This window comes from Dipteris shenzhenensis, chromosome 22, assembly GCF_047967505.1.
Source record: "Dipteris shenzhenensis isolate YYH24624 ecotype China chromosome 22, Dip_SZ_1.0, whole genome shotgun sequence".
Lineage (NCBI taxonomy): Eukaryota > Viridiplantae > Streptophyta > Polypodiopsida > Gleicheniales > Dipteridaceae > Dipteris > Dipteris shenzhenensis.
Window position 1 is genome coordinate 11660035 of NC_141617.1, and position 19463 is coordinate 11679497.

The following is a 19463-nucleotide window of genomic DNA, read 5'->3' on the forward strand; positions in this document are numbered from 1 at the left end:
TGGATAGAGAACTGCATCTTCTTCCATAGCTCGTCGACCGCCGAAACCTTCAGTGACTTTTGCTACGAGTTTCTATGAGCCTCACGACCTTCACTGACCACCGAGCTCCTGCCAGCAACCATCGCCTCAGCTCTTCCACGCTTCAGCCCACGCTTCATCAACGGCTGGCAACAGGCGTCCAAACTGGCAACCCACACGTCCAAGCCATAGCTATAGCACACGACTCAGCGCCAGCCTTGCATAGAACTGTCGGGACTCCCACAAGGGACTCAGCACTCGACTGAAACGGCGCCCACGCAGCGAGGCAGCCCCCCTGCGGCTAGCTCCAACCAACAATGTTGCAGCATACACAACCTCACACAGCCCACGACTCCGCAGCTCTTCCATTTGCTAGTTGCCAGTCAAGAGTACCTTCTTGAGTAGCTCCACGGACAGCACGCGCACTCAACACAGCAACAATGAGCAGCCTACACTGTAGAGCAGACAACCAACGACTTCAACTACGGCCAATGCGCAACGAACTATCCAAAGCCTACAGACCAGCGACCTCTCCAACGAAAAGCATCACGACTCTCCAGCTTACGAACGAAGCATTTCCGTCGTCGCCGTCGGCCATCGACGTCGCAAATTCGCCGCATCTCCGTCGACGCACTGAGATGAGAGAACAGATTGAATAAGTTTCTACAAAGTCTCCTAAGGTTTCATTGATTGACACGTGTCAAGATAGGACTTAACTGTGGTTACCTTAATGACACCATGGTTAGGTTTAGTTGCGTGGACCATGGTTAAGTTAATCTAGACTTGGGTTAACTAACTTGGGTTAGAAGATTGCCACATGGCACAGGGCCACCTAAGCACTCAGCACTCTTGTTAAGCACAGTTTGAATTCAGCATGTGAATCTCTGTGACACATCATCAAAGGCCCTCTTCTTCATAAATCTTCAAGAAGCCATAACTTGCAATCCAGGAAGAATTTGGACACGCTCCAAAAGGGAAAAGTGATCGCCTTTTCAAGCTCTACGCGCCTGTTAAGTCAGAATCATTGTATGCAAGTAGACACTGCCATTGAAGCAAAAATGCTCAATTGGTAAGACCTTTGCAACCATTGGAAAAGCAAAGCATGAATGCAAACATCGATGTAAAAAGCAAGCCAAAAGCACAAGTGCATGAGATGACCATAGCAGAAAGCATGGCATCCACACATAAAGCATCAAGGCATATGGTAGAACAAAGCATCATGCATGAAGATACACCAAGCAAAGAAGCGAATGCCATCATCATCAAGCCATGAGCCAAAAGGTGACATCAATGGAATGTAATGAAAAGTAAAAACCTTGCCAACCTTGCCTATGTTTTGTAAATCAAGCCTGACCACCTGAGAGTAGCTATGAAAGCACCCAGGGGAGGTATTGACATGTAAAAGCCACACTTGACCACCTTAAGTAGCAATGAATGCACTAAGGGGAGGTGATGGAATGTAACTCACATCTGACCACCTTGCAGTAGCCAAAGAATTATGGCACCAAGGGGAGGTGTTGAGAGTTGTGGTGCCATAAGCACATGTAGAGCAAAGGTATGAGCAAAGGGTAAGCTGCCACATGGCATGGAGGAGATATCCCACATGTGAGCAAGCAAATGGATGTAAGTACCCTCACCTATAAAAGGGAGGTTCATTTGAAGGAATATAAAAATCAAGCACTTTGCACTATCTCAAGATTCTCTTTATGAGTCCAAGCTAATCTATCTTGGAACCTAATTGACTTGAGATACATGTCATGAGCACTCTCTTCATCATGTTTCCACATAGGTTCCATCCACCTTAGAGCGCTCCATAGATCCTGAGGCACACATGTTTTGTCACACCTATGGAGGTAAATGTGAGGCTGTCTATGGAGGATGCCTCACCACCAGCAGACATTGGGAGGTACAGGAAGTTGGTCAGCAGTCTCATCTATTTGTGCAACACCAGACCGGACATCAGTTTTGCTGTTGGCGTTTTGAGCAAGTTCTCCAATAAGCCCCGAGAGATTCATTGGAATGCAAGGATGCAGGTGCTTAGGTATGTGAAGGGCACTCTTGATTATGGCATCACCTATGGTACGGGCACTTCCTTGGCTAGTCATTGTGACTCAGATTGGGTTGGAGATGTTGATTCTAGGAAATCAGTTTCTAGATATTGTTTCTCTTTAGGTTTAGGTATCTTCTCTTGGATTAGTAAGAAACAACCAACAGTGGCATGGTCTTCTACCGAGGCTGAGCATAAGGCAGCATGTTTTGCTGCATGTGAAGCAGTGTGGCTAAGGAGGATCTTATGGCACATGGGAGTGCAAGAGGATGAGGCAACTGTGCTGAGGTGCGACAATCAAATTTGCATGGCCATTGCTAAAAAATTTCTAGTGTTTCATGTGTGCACAAAACATATAGAGATTCAATATTACTTTGTGCATGATTTGACCAAGGACAGCAGGATAGTGGAATTGGTCTATTGTTCAACATAGCAAAATGGAGCAGATATCTTCACCAAGGCACTCGAGAAGGATCAACTTCACGGTCATCTTCAGAGACTCGCCATTGGGCCGAGAACCCAGGGGATTCACTCTTCATTAAAGGGGGACGTCACCTGTGTGCATGAACTTCAAGAAAACCCCCTATTTAAGATCCACGTAGGATTATAAAACACCCCTGTTTAAGCTTATAAGATACCACCAAAATTCTATTATGTCCCCCCCTTTCCTTAAATCTACGTGTTTTGTCAAGCATTTAGAACACACAATATGCAAATTTAGATTACTTTCCCTATGACTATTTAAAACCATACACAAAACCAAACTTGTTCAGATTAGTTACCCAAGGTAGCCTATACTATGTCCCCCCCTCTTAAATATCGTATGGCCCCCCTAACTTAAATTCATTGGGAAAAAATAAATGAGCCCCCACCCCTAATTTATAAGCTTATGCCTCATTTTAAAAAACCCCCCTATTGTACACTCACGTGATATCATAATTTTCCCCCTATGAATCCCCTGGGGCCGAGAAGGTAGTTCACCTATAAGTGGACATTAAGGGGGGTGTTAGATATGCTCAATGCCCCACCCTCCTAGTATCCACCAATGGTCCAAGGTGCTCAAGTTGTAAGGCCCCCATATGAGGAGAAGCCATGTGTGAGCCCGAGACACTAGATGGATCTTGACTTGCATGTGTCAGATGAAGTCTATCAATGAGACCGTTGATAGTAGAAAGGTGATCTATGGGAGTCTAGCCTATGGGCTAGGCAGTGTAGGTAAGCCGGTAGCACAACGAGGCACATTTTCTTGATTGTGTGGTAGCCCCTTGCTCTGGCTAGGGTCTGAGGGCCAGTTGGCCCCCAGTTGGGGGGTCGAAGGGGGGCCAGTGGCACCCTGGTGGGTTTTCGGGGGCAAGAGCCCTCGAGGCGATGGTATAGGGGATATTCCTTGAATATTCCATGGATGACTAGTCAGTTCCACCGACTAGGTTGACTGGTCGGCTCCACCGATTGGGTTGACTGGTCGGCTGCACCGACTATGTTGATCCAACTACCGCCCTCATAGCTATTAAAAGGCAACCTTCCCAGTCCATTGTATCACATCAGATCTTCCAGCTAGTAGCTCTTCACCTTGTATCTATCTAGATTGCCATCTAAGCTCCCCTGTGGGAGCACACGAGTGGACGGAGCCATCATCTGTACTACATCAGTATTGAAGGAAAATTTTGTTCTCGTCTTTAGTTGGGGATGTGTACTCTCTATTCTTTGTTCAGCTTCTGTTCCACTACACCATGTAATTTAACACATCCCCATGACACATATGTCATTGTCGAGACCTACACACTTTGGTAGAAGGGTTACTGGAAGTGCTATCTTCCAAGCCATCTATTTATTGCTCTTCCATTTCATTTTTTACTTCCATAACTTGAAATACATGTCGATTTCTAGGTGCAACTTGAATCACAAACCACCACTGGTTGTCCAATCAATCGGGTTGAAAGACTACCTAAAACAAAAATCCATGATATGTTCATACAATCTTTGATGAAGTTGAGCAGCAAATGATATCTATAAAAGAAATGCTTACATGGTCGTAGTGCGTGGGTAGCCTAAATGTGTCCGTAATGTCATCCCAGATTTCTGTTGATTCAATGGAAAAAAATCACTTGAATCCTTTCTAATTGTAGCCTGAGCACCTCTATAAATGACTTTGAACCATTTCACATCAAATATAAATAGTTGGAAATTCCTAAATTTCACTTGCAAAATATCTTGTATGGTTCAAACATAATCCATTTTGCTGGCGATGAGATTTGTATCCCTTGCACTAGCTCTGCTCTCTTGTGAAAAATTGGCTATGACTCTCTCTACTATCTAATGATTACCATATGCCCACATTGCATTGAACGAATGGTACTACAAAGGTAATGGATTCTCATTTGCTTATATAAAAAAGTTTGTAGACAAATTTAAATAAAATCAAAATGATTACATACCTTTAGATCACGACCTTGATCGAATTCCTCCATGTCTATCACAATCTCCCCTCTTCGACTAGTAGCTTCAAGAGCATATTCCAACCAATCAATGGTGCATTTAGTTGGCATGTCAGATAGCTCTAGGGGATACTTCTTACCTCTATTGGCCATTTGCCAAGCTTTTGTATCCTTCTCTCTTTTAGCTCTTTCTTCTTCATATTGTTAAAGCCATTTCTCCACAATTGTAAAGGCAAAAGGTGTTCATTTTTTGCTGCAAGTACATACTCATTTTCTTCTACTTTCCCTTCCCTTGTCCGATCCCTCCTACAACACGTGGGTAATCGCCATCATCCCAAAGTTGAGGCATGTGTGGCATGAGTTGTATAAGAAACTCCGTAATGTAAAACATTGACTCTTGCACAAGCCAACCTTCTACCATGCTTCCCTCTGGTCTTGCTTTTTGTCTTCCATACCCTTTCAACATCTTCATAAACTGTTCTAAGAAAAACATCCATCGGCTATGCAAAGTGCCTTCATATGCTACTTCATCTCCCGTGCATGAGAAAATGCAATTGGATGTCCATGATACTTGTTGGAAATGACTTTTCAATCAAACATACAGATTCGACTTCAAGAAGTCATTTTTTTGGAATGGATCATTTCTTGATCTCCTTTGATGACATCCACTTGCATATTTGCATGTCGATAAGCAATGGAACTTGGTTTTGCAATGAGCATGAAAATTTGGCATGCATTTGTATAGCCTCTAACATACCTTATGAATACACTGAGCTGTTGATAGCCTCGGATGCATTTTTAGTACTACATCCCTGCAAAGCACTTGGAAGTACATACTATAGAAACAATGTTGTGTTAGTCAAATTCAAACGAGAGGTCAAAAATGGATCAAAGAGAAGTGGAAGCAATGATACCTGAATCATTTTATGCCAATAATGTAACTTTACTTTTAGACACATTTTTCAATATATGCATTAGGTCCAACAAGTATAAAATATGGAGATATGTTGCATCTAGGTGGAGGTGTAACTTTGGATTTCTAGATAGCCAAAGTTGCTTCCAATCTCGCGACCTCATGACTGGAGGAATAGGAGCTAATTTTGTCCCCCTAAAAGATGGATCCACACGATATGGATGGTCCATAGGAAGAAATGTTATGTGCTTCTCATATGCCACCTTGTTTAGATCTTTTGGGTGGTGTTGACTACACAAACTGTCTCCATAATTTGGACACGCAAAGTATCGAGACACTTAGAGACCTATTAAACTACAAGGACACAACATACATCTTGTAGAAGAGAAAGACCATTGAGACAAAGAGCATCATCAGAAGTTACATCGTGCATTTTAATAGGCAGAAGATGATTGAGAGGAATAGAAATTTGGTACATCATGCAACCCAAGATAATCATGCATGGTCCACATTAGAATGCCTTTCACTTGAAAATGATGTTGTCCCCAAGGCTTTGAACTATCATAAACTTTGCATGCCATTCCATAATATTTGCAACTCCAAAGGGGCTAGATACACATCCATGTTTTTCACCTTATGCTTGCCTGACACAATGAGTGCCAACATCAAATTCCCCTTCTTTATGGTCATCCAAGGAGGCATATTGTATATTGTGATGACTACTGGCCACGTGGACCATGATCTGGACTGATGTCCAAAGGGATTAACACCATCCATAGCTGCTAGTGCAAGATGCAAATGATGAGACTCAAGCCCAAAGTCTGGCCACCTCTTCTCTACTTGTCTCTAAGCTTTCACATCCAAAAGGATCCTCAATATTCCATCCATCAAGTAGATGCGAGAATGCCAATCCATAAGTCCAGCTAATGATCCACAACAAAACAATTGCATGATGCATGTTACTAGGATCACCATGTGTCATAGCACCTTTCATGGAACCTTGTTTCCTTGTGTGTCTTGAAGTTGTGGCGGTTAAAGGTCATTGTGCCTTTACCCCGGTTATGTACAATACTCAAACACATATATAAATGAATGAAAAAGAAGATTAGGGTGTTCTGCACCCACCAAAACTTGTGTGGCTCTCTGTTTCTCTCTCTCCCTCTTTCGTTCTTGCTTCCGTTGAGAGCACTCTTAACTGGTATCAGAGCCCGAGTGATCTAGTTGAGCGTGCGTGAATGCCTAGAAGCTCAAAAGCTCTGTGGGAGGAAGGAGAAGCTCTATGGGAAGCTTTGTGTGTGACTTTACTTACATCCGAGTGTGTAGAGACCTTGGAGGAACCTTTGGAAAAGTCACTTTGGCTTTGCGAAGTGGTTTTGAGAGCCTATTAAGTGTTTTCAAAGAAAAAATCGTTTTTTAAGCTTTTCTCTATTCCGTTCGAAAATACAGACTCCGTATTGACTTGTAGAGGCAACTATTGCTTGCTTTTGGTATCCACTTCACTTCAGGAGCTTGGAAACACCTTCATTCTTGAATCTGGGATCATTACATTGGATTTCTAACTCACTATGTCAGTTCCTACGTTTTTCTGCCTGGGTGTTGGAACTCAAGTTTGGAGCAACCATTTGCAGATCTGTCAGTTCCGGTGGACTCAAGAGGTCCTAAAACTTCTATGTTGCTCATCATTTGCACTCCGGTGGAGTTTACAAATAGTTCTGCTTCCAAAAACGTTTTTCAGTCCGTGTGTTGGACCCAGTGATTGAGACCATGGTTTCCAAAACCGTCTGTCCCATTGCATTTCGGACGCCCAAAAACCCCTACCTGTCAATTCTTGCACAATTCGGTGGAGTATTTTCAGAGTTATAGATCTCTGTGTATTCGATTTCATCTCTCTGTTATGCATTTTTCATTCTAAGGTTTTGAAACCTTAGATTTATGCCACATGGCAGTGGATAAGTGTTGACTCCCATTTCTCACTCATCGGTTGGGATTTTGGAGTTCTGGCAAAAGAGAGATATTTGCAGATTTTCTTATTGAGTCCGATTATGCAATGGCGCCCATGTTTTGAGGCATCTCAGGTTCTATTTTTAGTAGCGGTCTTTTTCGTGGGACCATGATTTCTTGAGCATACCTTATGCAGATCACTCTGATTGCAGTTTGAGCCATGTGCGCTCATTTGTGGTGTGCATTGGGTTGTAGTGGATGATTTATAGGCCATTTGGATGCATTGTGATCCTTATTGGATGCGCTAATAGGCCCAGATTGCCTTGTGGGATGCTATTTTTATGGACGCTTTGCACATGGATGCTATTTTATGCTGAGGGATAGCTTTGACACATTGTAGGTGATGCATTGATAGTGTTATGCTCTCTTGGATGACATATTATTGATGCATATGCCCATGGACAGTGTTTATGCTTGAGCCATTTGGCACCTATTGCCATTTTGGATTGCCATTGCAGTTGGCATTTTCTTTTGGGCCAGATTTTCTCATATGGATGCATAGTACATGCACATGAGTCAGCTGCATCTTTTGATGCTTTGAGCTTTGAGTTTTGATGATATTTCAGTCTATTGTGGCATACACATTTGGGTGCACATGGTATTTGTTGTGATTCCCTCTTACAAGCACTAGCATTTGGGATTTTGCTTTATTTGCATCATGGCATCCTCTTCCATGTCTAAAAAGGAGTTTTTCAACATTAAAAAGTTTGATGGGACAAACTTTTCTTTGTGGAAAGAATAGATAAGGGATGTGCTTATTCAAAAGAAGCAGATTAAACCCTTGGCAGGGATTGAAGCTAAGCCTACAAATATGTCTGAGGATGTTTGGAATGAGTTGGATGCATTAGCAAAGTCTACTATTAGACTTCATCTTACAGAGTCAGTTTATTTCACAGTAGTAAATGAGCAGACTACGGAAGATTTGTGGAAGAAACTGCGTGTAACTTATGAGAAGGAAACTACCTCTAATAAAGTTTACCTCATGAAGAGGTTGTTTGAGCTGCAGATGAAGAAAGGGGTCTCCATTGCTTCTCACTTGAATGAATTCAATATTATTTTCAGCCAGCTTCAGGCTCAGAAGATGAATTTTGATGCGAAGACTAAGGTAATATTTCTCTTATGTTTATTGCCATCCTCATGGGATACCTTCCATATAGCTGTTAGTAACTCTGCACCTGGTGGAGTACTAAAATTTGATGATGTTGTGGGTAGCTTGTTGGCTGAGGAGATTAGACGGAAGTCTATGGACAGCAACAAGCAAGATGCAGCCTTAAATGTGCAAAGGGGCAGATCACAGTTCAGGGGGAAGTCCCAAGAAAGAGGGAAGTCTCGTAGCAAATCTAGGGCACGAAACATTGAGCCTTACCACTATGGCAAGAAGGGCCATATGAAAAAGGATTGCTACAAGCTGAAAAGAGAGCAAAAGGATAAGAAAAAAAATGCAAATTGGGGTGCAAATCAAAAGGAAGAGAGTTCAAGGGAGGACAAAGGAAAAGTGAAGATCGAGGAGATCAATGCAGTCACACATGATAGTGACAATGACGTTCTCTTCATGTCTAGTTTATTTGCAGAGTTGCTTACCACTTCAGATGATGCATATTCCCAGGATTGGATTTTGGATTATGTGCTTCATTCCATGTTACTCCCCATAGGGAATGGTTCTCCACTTATGACAGTGGAAAGATAGGTTGTGTGCATCTTGGAAATGACTATCCATGTGACATAGTGGGACTAGGTGACATAAAGTTTTCTTTTGCAAATGGGTCTAGATTTATTTTGAAACATGTGAGACATGTGCCTAAGTTGACCAATAGTCTTATTTCAATGGGTCAGCTAGATGATGCTAATTTTCACACCACTTTTGGCTTTCAGAGTTGGAAAATTCAAAAGGGCTCTATGCTTTTGGCCAGGGGTGCCAAGTATGGGACTTTGTATCCCTTACATGTATTAGGGGTATTTGATCATGTTGTTGCAATAACCGAGCAGCCAAGCACTTCTTTCTGGCATTGCAGGTTGGGGCACATGAGCCAAAATGGAATGAAACTCTTATGCCGTTTGGGTTATGTACTGCATTTGAGTTTCTCTGATTTTGAATTTTGTGAGCACTGTCTCTATGGGAAGCAGACTAAATCAGCCCATAAAAGAAGGGGAAAGAAAGAGTTTGCAAAGCTTGATTTGGTGCATTTAGACATATGTGGTCCCATGCCTATACAATCAATAGGCGGGGCTGAATACTATGTGACATTCATTGATGATGCAACTAGGAAAGTGTGAGCTTATACTATAGCTCGGAAGAGTGATGTGTTCCAGGCTCGTTCCAGGTATTTCAGAAATGGCTGGCCTTGGTTGAGAATCAATCAGGTAGAACGCTTAAATGCCTACGGACTGACAATGGTGGAGAGTATCTCTCTCATGACTTTCAGCATTTCTGTGATACACGTGGGATTAAGAGGGAGCTCACATCCCCTCGTACTCCAGAGCGAATTCCAGTTGCAGAAAAGATGAACCGTACCATTCAAGAAAGGTTGAAATGCATGCTTTCCAATGCAAGTCTTTCTGGTGGTTTTTGGGCTGAGGCAATGAAGACTGCAGTGCATGTGATCAATAGATCACCTAGTAAGAGTTTGGATGGTGGTATTCCTAAAGAGGCATGGAGTGGCAAGAAGCCCTCTTACTCTCATTTGTGTATATTTGGGTGTGAGGCATATGCACATGTGCCAAAAGAGCTTCGAAAGAAGCTAGATCCTAAGTCTAGGAAATGCATCTTTCTGGGTTATGGTGAAAGTGGAGAGATGGGCTATCATCTCGGATGTTGAAATGATGAGAATCACTTTCCAGGATGTGAATCCACCTGCATATGTTGATAGACAGCAACCTATCCATGCACCAAATGTGCAAGAAATGGTACCACCAAATACTCCCACAGGTATACAATCAAGGGTAGATGATGCTCGTGGGGGTCACTCATCATATGTAACCCTATCACGTGAGTTCAACAGAAGGATATTTTTTATTTCTAAAATTTACAGAAATAAATATACATAAGGGACTATTTAAAATAGTTTTGAAAAAAATTTACAGATTTGTATAGAAAAGGGGTACATTTTATTAATGAAAAAATTTACAGATAAGGGATTTTAAATATAGGCCTTGAACGCATGTGATATAGAGGGTTTATACATGGTGACCCCCCTAAGAGATGATGGATCATCTATTGGTGGAAATGAAGAGCCAAATGTGGCTGATATGCAGGTGGGACAACAAGCTGAAATGCCCTTGAGAAGATCATCTAGAGTGTCTAGACCGCTTGATAGGTTTGTTCCAGGGGTAGACTATGTGATGCTTACTGATTGTGAGGAGCCTTCTTGCTACAGAGAGGCTATGATGCACGAGGATCAACAAAAGTGGGAGTATGCTATGCAATCAGAGATGAGTTCACTTATGAAGAATAAGACTTGGGACTTGGTTTCTTTGCCACATGGAAAGAAAGCATTGCCATGTAAATGGGTCTACAAGATGAAGGTCACAGGTGATGGTGTGCCTAGGTACAAGGCCCGTTTGGTCGCTAAAGGGTTCAAGCAAGAGAAGGGTGTGGACTTTGATGAGAAATTCTCTCTAGTTGTGAAGATGACCACACTTAGATGCATGCTTGGACTAGTGGCATCAGAGGATATGGAGCTTATGCAGATGGATATCAAGACAGCTTTCTTGCATGGGGATTTGCATGAGGAAATTTACATGGTGCAGCCAGAAGGCTTTGAAGAAAAGGGCAAAGAGCATTTAGTTTGCAAGCTGAAGAAGAGTCTCTATGGTCTTAAGCAAGCACCTAGAGAATGGTATCAAAAGTTTGATGCTTTCATTCGGTCCCAGGGTTTTAGAAGGAGTGAAATTGATCAATGCCGCTACACTAAAAGGGCTAAGGATAATAGCCTGATAATCCCAGCACTATATGTGGATGATATGCTATTGGCTCGCAAGAATATTTATGAGCTAGATGCATTAAAGGCCAAGTTGTATGAGGCCTTTGATATGAAGGATTTGGGACTTGTAGGTCATATTCTTGGTATGCGCATCACTCATGATCAGAGTAGGAAACTCCTTTGGCTTTCATAGAAGGAGTATGTTACAAAAGTATTGCAGTGTTTCAATATGGAGGGGGGGAAGGTAGTGAGTACTCCATTGCCTCCATATGTGAAACTGAGTCATAGAGATAGTCCCAAATCAGATGAGGAGAGAGCCATGATGGCCAAGGTTCCTTATGCATCAACGGTTGGGAGTCTTATGTATGCTATGATAGCTACTAGACCAGACATTGCATTTGCAGTGGGAGTTGTTAGCCGGTATATGGCTAATCTAGGAAAGAGGCATTGGGAGGCAGTTAAGTGCATCATTGAGAGTGCTCTCAATGGAAGCAAGAACAGAAGAGGGAGAGAGAGAAACAGAGAGCCACACAAGTTTTGGTGGGTGTAGAACCACCCTAATCTTCTTTTTCATTCATTTATATATGTGTTTGAGCATTGTACATAACCGGGGTAAAGGCACAGTGATCTTTAACCCCCACAACCTCCCACTTAAAGGACAATGTGCCTTTAAGGGAGAACAACCAATGAGCATACTATCCAATACCCATCAATACACGACAATACTCAAACCGCTGACTAGGTAGACTCTTCGTCAGCATATCTGCAGTGTTATCATCTATATGAACCTTGACAAGCTCTATGCGCTTGTCCTCAAGTACCTCCCTGATGAAATGGTACCTGACCTCAATGTGTTTGGTCTTTGCATGAAAGACCGGATTCCGTGCTAGCTGAATAGCACTCATGGAATCACTATGCAATGTCGGTACACTTGTATGAATCCCCAAATCTCCCACTAGCCGATCAAGCCATATAGCCTCCTTGCAACCCTCTATGGCTGCAACATACTCAGCCTTTGTGGTAGACAAAGCAATGCACTTCTGTGCACGAGACATCCACAACACTGCACCACCTGCAAAGGTGAACACATAACCAGAAGTGGATCTCCTACTATCCACATGCCCTATCCACATGCCCTGCATAGTCTGAATCTGTGTACCCAAGTACACGCATGTCTCCTTTACCAAAGCAGATGCACATCTCCTTGGTACCCTTCATGTACCTCATGATGCACTTAACTGCCTCCCAATGCCTCTTTCCTAGATTAGCCATATACTGGCTAACAACTCCCATTGCAAATGCAATGTCTGGTCTAGTAGCTATCATAGCATACATAAGACTCCCAACTACTGATGCATAAGGAACCTTGGCCATCATGGCCCTCTCCTCATCTGATTTGGGACTATCTGTATGACTCAGTTTCACATATGGAGGCAATGGAGTACTCATTGCCTTCCCCCCCTCCATATTGAAATGCTGCAATACTTTTGTAACATACTCCTTTTGTGAAAGCCACAGGAGTTTCCTACTCCGATCACGCGTGATGCGCATACCAAGAATATGACCTGCAAATCCCAAATCCTTCATATCAAAGGCCTCATTCAACTTGGCCTTTAATGCATCTAGCTCATAAGTATTCTTGCTAGCCAATAGCATATCATCCACATATAGTGCCAGGATTATCAGGCTATTATCCTTAGCCCTTTTAGTGTAGAGGCAGTGATCAATTTCACTCCTTCTAAAACCCTGAGACTGAATGAAAGCATCAAACTTTTGATACCATTCTCTAGGGGCTTGCTTAAGACCATAGAGACTCTTCTTTAGCTTGCAAACTAAATGCTCTTTGCCCTTTTCTTCAAAGCCTTCCGGCTGCACCATGTAAATTTCCTCATGCAAATCCCCATGCAAGAAAGCTGTCTTGACATCCATCTGCATAAGCTCCATATCCTCTACTGCCACTAGTCCAAGCATGCATCTAAGTGTGGTCATCTTCACAACTGGAGAGAATATCTCATCAAAGTCCACACCCTTCTCTTGCTTGAACCCTTTAGCAACCAAATGGGCCTTGTACCTAGGCACATCATCACCTATGACCTTCATTTTGTAGACCCATTTACATGGCAATGCTTTCTTTCCATGTGGCAAAGAAACCAAGTCCCAAGTCTTATTCTTCATAAGTGAACTCATCTCTGATTGCATAGCATACTCCCACTTGCATTGATCCTCACGCATCATAGCCTCTCTGTAGCAAGAATGCTCCCCGCAATTAGTAAGCATCACATAGTCTACCCCTGGAACAAACTTATCAGGCGGTCTAGACACTCTAGATGATCTTCTCAAGGGCATTTCAGCTTTCTGTCCCACCTGCATATCAGCCACATTTGGCTCATCATTTACACCAATAGATGATCCATCATCTACTCTTGATTGTATACCTGTGGGAGTACTTGGTGGTACCATTTCTTACACATTTGGTGCATGGAAAGCTTGCTGTCTATCAACATATGTAGGTGGATTCAGATCCTGGAAAGTGATTCTCCTCATTTCCACATCCCTCATGGGTGCCTTATGCATCTTCTTCTCATTGAAGACCACATCATGGTTGTGTATGATCTTCTTTGCTTCTGGATCCCAGAGACAATAGCCCATCTCTCCACTTTCACCATAACCCAGAAAGATGCATTTCCTAGACTTAGGATCTAGCTTCTTTCGAAGCTCTTTTGGCACATGTGCATATGCCTCACACCCAAATATACGCAAATGAGAGTAAGAGGGCTTCTTGCCACTCCATGCCTCTTTAGGAATACCACCATCCAAACTCTTACTAGGTGATCTATTGATCACATGCACTGCAGTCTTCATTGCCTCAGCCCAAAAACCACCAGAAAAACTTGCATTGGAAAGCATGCATTGCAACCTTTCTTGAATGGTACGGTTCATCTTTTCTGCAACTGGAATTCGCTTTGGAGTACGAGGGGATGTGAGCTCCCTCTTAATCCCACGTTTATCATCACAGAAATGCTGAAAGTCATGAGAGAGATACTCTCCACCATTGTCAGTCCGTAGGCATTTAAGCGTTCTACCTGACTAATTCTCAACCAAGGCCAGCCATTTCTGAAATACCTGGAACACATCACTCTTCTGAGCTATAGCATAAGCCCACACTTTCCTAGTTGCATCATCAATGAATGTCACATAGTATTCAGCCCCACCTAATGACCGTGTAGGCATGGGACCACATACGTCTGAATGCACCAAATCAAGCTTTTCAAACTCTTTCTTTCCCCTTCTTTTATGGGCTGATTTAGTCTGCTTCCCATAGAGACAATGCTCACAAAATTCAAAATCAGAGAAACTCAAATGCGGTACATAACCCAAACGGCATAAGAGTTTCATTCCATTCTGGCTCATGTGCCCCAACCTGCAATGCCACAAAGAAGTGCTTGGCTTCTCGGTTATTGCAACAACATGATCAAATACCCCTGATACATGTAAGGGATACAAAGTCCCACACTTGGCACCTTTGGCCAAAAGCATAGAGCCCTTCTGAATTTTTCAACTCTAAAAGCCAAAAGTGGTGTGAACACTAGCATCATCTAGCTGACCCACTGAAATAAGACTCTTGGTCAGCTTAGGCACATGTCTCACATGTTTCAAAACAAATGCAGACCCATTTGCAAAAGAAAACTTTATGTCACCTGCTCCCACTATGTCACATTCATAGTCATTTCCAAGATGCACACAACATGTCTTTCCATTGTCATAAGTGGAGAACCATTCCCTATGGGGAGTAACATGGAATGAAGCACCAGAATCCAAAATCCAATCTTGGGAATATGCATCATCTAAAGTGGTAAGCAACTCTACAGATAAACTAGACATGAAGAGAACATCATTGTCACTATCATGTGTGACTGCATTGATCTCCTCGATCTTCACTTTTCCTTTGTCCTCCCTTGGACTCTCTTCCTTCTGATTTGCACCCAATTTGCATTCTTTTTCTTATCCTTTTGCTCTCTTTTCAGCTTGTAGCAATCCTTTTTCATATGGCTCTTCTTGCCACAGTGGTAACATTCAATGTTCTGTGCCCTGGATTTGCTACGAGACTTCCCTCTTTCTTGGGACTTCCCCCTGAATTGTGATCTGCCCCTTTGAACATTTAAGGCTGCATCCTGCTTGTTGCCATCCATAGACTTCCGTCTAATCTCCTCGGCCAACAAGCTACCCACGACATCATCAAATTTCAGTACTCCACCAGGTGCAGAGTTACTGAGAGCTGTACGGAAGGTATCCCATGAGGATGGCAATGAACATAAGAGAAATATTACCTTAGTCTCCACATCAAAATTCATCTTCTGAGCCTGAAGCTAGCTGAAAATAATATTGAATTCATTCAAGTGAGAAGCAATGGAGACCCCTTCCTTCATCTGCAGCTCAAACAACCTCTTCATGAGGTAAACTTTATTAGAGGCAGTTTCCTTCTCATAAGTGGCACGCAGTTTCTTCCACAAATCTTTCGTAGTCTGCTCATTTACTACTGTGAAATAAACTGACTCTGCAAGATGAAGTTTAATAGTAGACTTTGCTAATGCATCCAATTCATTCCAATCATCCTTAGACATATTTGCAGGCTTAGCTTCAATCCCTGCCAAGGGTTTAATCTGCTTCTTTTGAATAAGCACATCCCTTATTTGTTCTTTCCACAAAGAAAAGTTTGTCCCATCAAACTTTTTAATGCTGAAAAACTCCTTTTCAGACATGGAAGAGCATGCCATGATGCAAATGAAACAAAATCCCAAATGCTAGTACCTGCAAGAGAGAATCACACCAAATACCAGGTGCACCCAAATGTGTATGCCACAATAGACTGAAATATCACCAAAACTCAAAGCTCAAAGCATTGAAAGATGCATCTGACTCATGTGCATATACTATGCATCCATATGAGCAAATCTGGCCCAAAAGAAAATGCCAATAAGTGCCAAATGACTCAAGCATAAACACTGTCCACTGGCATATGCATCAATAATATCTCATCCAAGAGAGCATAGCACTATCAGTGCATCACCTGCAATGTGTCAAAGCTGTCCCTCAGCATAAAATAGCATCCATGTGCAAAGCGTCCATTAAAAAATAGCATCCCACAAGGCAATTTGGGCCTATCAGTGCATCCAATAAGGACCATACTACATCCAAATGGCCTATGAATCATCCACTGCAACCCAATGCATACCACGAATGAGCGCACACTGCTCAAACTGTAACCAGAGTGATCTACATAAGGTATGCTCAAGAAATCATAGTCCCACGGTAATGACCGCTACTGAAAATAGAACCTGAGATGCCTCAAAACATGGGTGCCATTGCATAATCGGACTCAGCAAGAAAATTTGCAAATATCTCTCTTCCAGCAGAACTCCAAAATCCCAACCGATGAGTGAGAAATGGGAGTCAACACTTATCCACTGCCATGTGGCATAAATCTAAGGTTTCAAAACCTTAGAATGAAAAATGCATAACAGAGAGACGAAATCGAATACATAGAGATTTATAACTCTGAAAATCCTCCACCGAATCACGCAAGAACTGACAGATAGGGGTTTTTGGGCATCCGGAACGCAATGGGACAGACTGTTTTGGAAACCGTGGTCTCAATCACTGGGTCCAACACACAGACTGAAAAACGTTTTTGGAAACAGAGCTGTTTATAAACTCCACCGGAGTGCGAATGATGAGCAACATAGAAGTTTTAGGACCTCCTGAGTCCATCGAAACTGACAGATCTGCAAATGGTTGCTCCAAACTTGAGTTCTAACACCCGAATAAAAAACGCAGAAACTGACATAGTGAGTCAGAAATCCAATGAAATGATCCCGGATTCAAGAATGAAGGTGTTCCAAGCTCCTAAAGTGAAGTGGATACCAAAAGCAAGCAATAGTTGCCTCAAGTCAACACGGAGTCTCTGTCATCGAATGGAACAATCGAATGGAACAGGGAAAAGCTCAAAAAACGACTTTTTCTTTGAAAAACTCTTAACAGGCTCTCAAAACCACTTCGCAAAGCCAAAGTAACTTTTCCAAAGGTTCCTCCAAGGTCTCTGCACACTCGGATGCAAGTAAAGTTGCCCACAAAGCTTCCCACAGAGCATTTCCTTCCTCCCACAGAGCTGCTGAGCTTCCAAGCATTCACGCACGCTTAGCTAGATCACCCGGGCTCTGATACCAGTTGAGAGTGCTCTCAATGGAAGCAAGAATGGAAGAGGGAGAGAGAGAAACAGAGAGCCACACAAGTTTTGGTGGGTGCAGAACCACCCTAATCTTCTTTTTCATTCATTTATATATGTGTTTGAGTATTGTACATAACCGAGGTAAAGGCACAGTGATCTTTAACCCCCACAATCATGAGGTACATGAAGGGTACCAAGGAGATGTGCATCTGCTTTGGTAAAGGAGACATGCGTGTTCTTGGGTACACAGATTCAGACTATGCAGGGCATGTGGATAGTAGGAGATCCACTTCTGGTTATGTGTTCACGTTTGCAGGTGGTGCAGTGTCATGGATGTCTCGCGCATAGAAGTGTGTTGCTTTGTCTACCACAGAGGCTGAGTATGTTGCAGCCACAGAGGGTTGCAAGGAGGCTATATGGCTTGATCGGCTAGTGGGATATTTGGGAATTCATACAAGTGTACCAACATTGCATAGTGATTCCATGAGTGCTATTCAGCTAGCACGGAATCCGGTCTTTCATGCAAAGACCAAAAACATTGAGGTCAAGTACCATTTCATCAAGGAGGTACTTGAGGACAAGCGCATAGAGCTTGTCAAGGTTCATACAGATGATAACCCTACAGATATGCTGACAAAGAGTCTACCTAGTTAGCGGTTTGAGTATTGTCGTGTATTGATGGGCATTGGATAGTATGCTCACTGGTTGTTCTCCCTTAAAGGCACATTGTCCTTTAAGTGGGAGGTTGTGGGGGTTAAAGGTCATTGTGCCTTTACCCTGGTTATGTACAATACTCAAACACATATATAAATGAATGAAAAAGAAGATTAGGGTGTTCTGCACCCACCAAAACTTGTGTTGCTCTCTATTTCTCTCTCTCCCTCTTCTGTTCTTGCTTCCGTTGAGAGCACTCTCAAAAGTTATCGAGATGCACCACATTGTGGATAGCACATACAGTTCTCGTATGTTCCTCTATAAGGATGCAATCATTGGGACATGCATGAATTGACTTATAATCCATTCCTAATGATTTTAGCATCTTCTTTGCAGACATTCTTGAGTTGGCATTGTATGTCCTTTTGGAGGTAGTATTTGGAGTAACATGGGATATTCACCCATTTAATGAATTTGAAGCAATAATTTGGAAGTCATGCTTGAAACTATAAATTTAGATGACATCAAAACTCTTACCGAACGAGGGACGTAACGCTAGTGTTTGACCATCCATAGGTTGCTTGTCAATTCAAGATCAGAAGAATAGAGGCAAGATGAGAATGGCTTGCCCTTCATACAACATGGTGCTTGCTTCACGTCACAAGGTCTCCTCTTCAAAATGCCAAAACTTGAACCCATTTTGTTTAATCATTGACTATGCCATGTTTCGTCGATATTTCCATCGCAAAACATTCTGGAAATTTATGAGTCGCTATTTTCATTTTGATATTAATGTCAAAAGAAGCATAAAAAATGTTTTATTCTTAATGAGACATTAAGCATTGTCCAAAAAAAACTTTGATCTATCATAGGGAGCTAATGGGGGTTCCATAACATGTGCTCACACCGCTTGATGCAAAAAGCATAGCATTACAGCAGTGCATTATGATTATTTTGCACGAGAAGAGGGGATGCATGGGAAAAAAATGGACATGTTCGTTCTTGACCATGCAAATGGCATTCGATGGCCATGATACTTTGCACAAGCCTCAAAATACATTGGTGAGTTTGAGTCTCTTACAAAGTATGATGGACATTGGGTCCCATTTACATGACTAGAATACCACTGAGGCATTATTTCAAACCTTTGGAGATATTATACTATGGTTTCTTGCATAAATAATCAAGGCACAACTTCACATGACAAAAACTCTACTTGAATTACATTATGATTTTAAATTATAATTCA